Below are 5,686 nucleotides of genomic sequence, written 5' to 3'. Positions count from 1 at the left end.
CTTCCCGGCGGGCGGGCGAGCTCTGCAGCGCGGCGGTGGCTCATTACCATAGACCTGCTCGCGCCGCCGCCGCCTTAAAGCGGCAACGCCCGCCGCGCCGGGGGAGGTGGGCCCCACCCAGCTCCTCTGGCACAGATGCTCTGGGATTCCCGCCAGCTGGACCCACCACCATGCACCCCGGGGCTGGCGCAGCCTTCCTGCCACAACCTGGAGAGAAATGACCCACCCGGGGCAGAACAGGTAATCACGCTCTTGGGAGGCAGTACCCCAAATATATTGCCAGGCCTTTTGGACATTTTTGAAGGACTGTCAGCAATCTCCCTTCTCATGGAATTGAGCTCCACCCTGCAGGGTCGCCGCCCCCCACCGTTGCCGACCCCAGAACCACCCTGATATGAGGTCCTGGGGTTGCCACACCTGGCAAGGTTGTGATGTGGCCGCAGAGCAGAATGAGGCCACCTCTGGGCCACCAGCATACCAGATTCTGGGGCCCAGAAAGTCATGTGCAGGTGGAGCTGGTCCTAAGGAGGGGCTTGCACTGCCCCAAGGCCTCCTGACCTTGAGCCGTGGCCTCCAGCCTTGCCACTTCCCTCATTCCCCGACAGCCTTGTGGGTAGCAAACAGCCAGTCCCCTCACCCTCTGTGGATCTTCCCTCTAGAAGAGTAGCTGGGACTAAAGAGGGTTCTTACAGAGGGGTGAACACGAAGCCCAGCCAAGAGGAGGGGCAGGTTGCCCAGAAACGGCTTCAGAGCTCACAAGTTCAGGCTGCAGAACAGCATGCGGGGCAGGTCCCAGCCCTAGGGTATGACTGAGTTGGGTCCCTTTCTCCCACCCTATTTTTGCTGTGTGTGATACTGCTCAAGGCCTTTGGGGGCTGCTGTGTGAAACCAGAGGATCTGGCCAGACTCAGTGGGCACAGCGCTAGGTCAGCTGCCCAACTGCCAGCGTGCTGGGGTGGGGGGCACACCTGGTCCAGGTTCCAGAAGGACAGGATGGGAGATGGGCCCTAGGTACAGCCAAGCAGGACCAGGCTTAGACTACAACCGCGTTATGGGGGTGCGTGCACAGGATGGGAGGGGCTCAGGAATGGTCTCCCCTTGGAAGAGGAGCTGCTTGGTGAGGTCAGGGCCAAGGATAGTCCCCAGAGTAAAGGAGGGTGGCTCCAGGATAAAACCTATCTCCCTTAGACTCTGACTTAGGGGAGGATCCAGGGGCTGCGTGGGCACCTTGCTCCCCACCTAATAGACATGTGGCATGGCGAATGCCTGGAAATTATGCCATCTGTTAATTATCCTCTGAATGGGGTTTGGAAAGGAGACTCTCCTTTCTGATCTACAGCTGCAACCAGCACATGGGGGAAATGAGCTTTCCCTCCAAACATCTCTTCCCCCCATTGTGGCTGAAATCAGCTTCCTAGTTGGGACACCCTTATACAGTCTGGACTTTGCCTCCTGGAAGATAGGCCATGGAGCCGGGTGCTGCGGCAGGAGTTTTCAGCGGACACTTGAGCACAGGAACCCACTGTGTACAGGCAAGTAGTTTTCCTGCCCTGCATGAGCAGGTTGGAGGATGCAAGGAACCCTGTCCTGAGCTCTCAACAACCGGGTAGCACGGGTGAAGTGCCCCCAGAAAATGCTAAAGGAACACAGAGGAGAAAGTAATGGGTAGTGTTGGGGGAGGAGTGTGTGTGGGAAGAGACATCGCAGAAGGCCACCTGCAGAAGGTAAAGTCCAGGCTGCCGTTTGTAAAATCAGGACCAACATTCCTGGCCAGAGGAATCAGCAAAGTTTTCTATTCCGTTGGCTAAGCACGTCCTCAGGATGACAAAGTTAGTAAGCTGCCTAGCTGGGGATCTGAACCCAAGGCATCTGGCTCCAACAGTCTACACTCTTAAGCAGCAGACTGAATGAGTGAAGAGGAATGAATGAAAGACCGTAGTCAAAGCGGAGACTGGAGCAGGTGAGCCTGTAGTAGCTCAGCACCACCCTAGGGGCACAGACGGGGCCACCCCAGGAAGACCAGGTGACCTCCATGTTGGCTACTATAACACTGGAGCCAGCGCCGCGCTCCGGGAAAACACAGGCAGGAACAGAGGCTGCTAGCAGGAGCGGTCATGTGACCTGTGGAAAGGGAGGGGGAAATGTCCCTGGGGAGGCCCTGACCAGGGACTGTGTTTCTGGGCTCTGTGCTGTGTGATAGAAGGCATAGATGCAGGCCAGAACCAGGGGCCCATGGAGCTCCTGGGTGGTGGTGGACTGGGAAGAGACGCAGGAGCAGCAGGTGGTGAGCCCAGAGCCACCTGCTGGCCTCTCTTGCCCAGCCTGCTACTCCATACTTTCTTTGCAGTGGGTGCAGACAATGGCGCTGTGCGTTCCTGGATGGTTGTTTTTCTCCAAACCTGTCTCTACACAGCAGCTGAACCAAAAATAATTTTTAGTAAATAAGTAAGAGACAATTCAGGACAGCATTATGGTGTGATAGGCCAAGCTTCTACCTGTAGCACCAATATCCCAAATGGTTCGCTTTCAATCCGATTCCCTGTTTATAGCCTGGGAAAGCAGCTGAGAATGGCTCAAGTCCCTGGGCCACTGCACCCACACTGGGGGATCCAGAAGAAGCTCCTGGTTCCTAGTTTTGAACTGGTCCAGCTCTAGCCATTGCAGCCATTTAGGGAGTAAACCAGCAGATGGAAGATCTCTTTTTGTCTCTCCTCTCTGTAACTTTGCCTTTCAAATAAAAATAAAATTTAAAAAGAAATCCAACATTTTTTATGTTTTTAAACAAATCCTAACTTTTCTTTCTTAAGAGTATTTGGTTTTGGGTCTGTGGGATAGCTAGTGGCTGAAGTTCTCATCTTACACATGCCAGGATCCCATATAGACGCTGTTTTGTGTCCCGGGTGCTCCACTTCCCTTCTGGCTCCCTATTTGTGGCTTGGGAAAGCAGTAGACGGCCCAAGGCCTTGGGGCCCTGCATCCATGTGGGAGACCCAGAGGAGGTTCTTTGCTCCTGGTTCCACATCAGCTCAGCTCCAGCTGTTGTAGTCAGTTGGGGAGTGGGCCAACAGATGGAGGATTTTTCTCTGTCTCTCCTCTCTGTGAATCTGACTTTCCAGTTTTTAAAAAAATCTTTAAAAAAGTTTGTTTTTATTTGAAAGAGAGAGAGAGAGCTTCCATCCACGGCTTCACTCCCTAAATGCCCCAACAGCCAGGGCAAGGCCAGATTGCAGTCAGAAGCCCCAAATCCAATTTAGGTGTCTGGTGTGGGTGGCAGGGATTTAAGTTCTTGAGCTGCCAGCCGCTGCTTCTCAGGGAGCACATTAGCAGGAAGCTGGAATTGGGAGCAGACACGGAATTCGAACCAGGCACTGCAACATGGAATACAGCTGTCCCACGAAGTGTCTTAACTATGGTACAGATGCCCAGCCCAGGCTGGTTTGCTTCTTGAGCGGCCACATTCTGGATGTATCTGATGAAAGGACCCGTTGGGATCTCCTTCTAAGAGTAAGGTTGCCAAGTCTGGAGCCTGAGCACGCACCTTCCCTCCTAACACCCTGTACTCGCTCCTCAATTGTCCCTTGAGTGAGATGTCACTTCCTTGGGGCCGACATTCTGGAATAGAGGGTAAAGCCTCTGCCTGCAACAACTGCATCTGATATGGGAGCTAGCTCAAGTCCTGGCTGTTTCACTTCTCATTCAGCTCCCTGCTAATGGCCTGGGAAAAGCATCAGAGGACAGTCCAAGTGCTTGGATCCCTGACACCTACATGGAAGACCCAGTGACTTATAGGACAGAAGACCTCTCTCTTTCAAATAAACAATTAAAAAAAAAAATCCACCTTCCTATGGTGACCCAAAAAAAACTCTGTCTCCTCCTTCACTTTTCCTTTCAGGGGTTGAACACAGTGGCTTTAAATACTTCCTCCTTCATGGCTCCTGTGATGGTCTGTAATTACACAGAGGATTTCCTTGCTAATTTTCTTGGTTAACATCTGGCTTACCCACTGCTGGTAAGTACTGGCCGCACTGAGGAGTACCTTGCACCTAGCAGAGCACCTGACACAGCAGAGGCACTCAGTAAATATTGGTTAAATGAATGCATGCATGAATGCATGGATGGATAGCACATGGGGTGACCAGATGTCCCATCATGCCTGGAGTTTTAAACTATAGAACTGTGTCCCAGGGTTGGGAGGCTTGTTGGGCTTGATAAAAGAGGGCATACAACACCTTATTGCAGCCATAGGTTCGACCCCCCAGTACTGCACTGTCAATCAAGGTGGCTGCTAGGCCCCGCCTCCCCCTGCAACCGAGGTCATTCTGGGTTCCTGAACAGAGAAGATGGCGCCAGGGGCTGAACTGTGAGCAGCAAAGCCCAAGGCAATCTGCAAAAGGTTAGTCAAACTGTCAGAGCAGACTGAGCGCAAAGCCCCTGTCCAGTTCTCACAGGTAGACATGAGGGTTACACGGTGGACAGACTCCAGCTTGGCCTGAGGGGCAGTCAGTCTAAGGCAGGCAGAGACAACTGCTTTCACAGCATTTCATTCATTGTTATTTTTCAGTGGAAGTGGAGGAGTTAGAGGAGACTATTTCATTGCTTGCATGTTTTTATTTTTGTTTTGGAAAGGGTGTTAATTTTTTTTTTTTTTCCAATAAGAGCAGCCAGGATACGAACCAGTGCCCATATGGGATTCCGGCACATGCAAAGTGAGGACCTAACCACTAAGCTACCACGCTGGGCCCAAGCATGTTAAATTTTTATTTATTTCCATTTTATTTGAAAAGCAGAGAGACAAGGACAGAGACAGAAATCTTCTGTCCACGGTTTCACTCTCCCAAATGCTCACAACAATCAGAGCTGGCCCAGGCCAAAGCCAGGAGCCAGGAATTTCACCTGGGTCTCACACGTGCAAGGCAGGAGCCCAAGTTATTTGGGCCATTGTCCGCTACCCCGGACACATTAGCTGAATCAGAAGTGGAGGTCTTAATCCCAAGCACTTCTGTACTGGACTCAGGTGCCCAACACCCACCCAGGGAAGGGGTTGTGAAGGAGAGGGTGTGTGAAGCACCCTGGAGAGGGAGGAGTTACACAGCCAGGGGAGAGGAACGGGAGGAATGGGGGCGACAGCATGAGCCAGTATGGATGCCATGCCTGGTGTGTGCTGGCAGATGGCAGAATCAGGAGGCTGGGCATAGAGCACATGGCAGGGACCACAAGAGCAGAAATCCTGTTTGTCTGAACTGTGGTTGCATGGTGAACTTGGCCTGGCCTTTCTGAGTTGGGGAAAGCATCTCAAGTATTTGTGGGGGAAGCAGGCTGGTGGCTGTACCATCACGCAGGCCACTCTGGCAGGCTACACAGGCCAGGCCTGAGGAAGGGACTGGGGTCCCGCAGACCTGCAAGGAGCCTGAGGGACAGACCAGAGTAACAGATGTAATGACACTGTGCAGCAGACAAAAGAGGAGGGAATTGTTCATGATGAGTCCTGCATCTTGGGGCTCCTTTGATGCTCCCGAGTACCAGGGGAGTGGATGAGGATCAGATAAAGGACTTTCAACTTGGTAGCTAGCTCAGATGAGGGAATGGTGTGGGAAGCTGGCCTGAGGAGCTGGGAGAGCCTGTGGACACAGGGCCTGGGAGAGGATGGGCCCGGGAAGCACCTTCAATTGTCAGTGATCATGATATT

The sequence above is a fragment of the Ochotona princeps genome, chromosome 2, assembly GCF_030435755.1.
Source record: "Ochotona princeps isolate mOchPri1 chromosome 2, mOchPri1.hap1, whole genome shotgun sequence".
Lineage (NCBI taxonomy): Eukaryota > Metazoa > Chordata > Mammalia > Lagomorpha > Ochotonidae > Ochotona > Ochotona princeps.
This window is presented reverse-complemented; position numbering follows the sequence as displayed.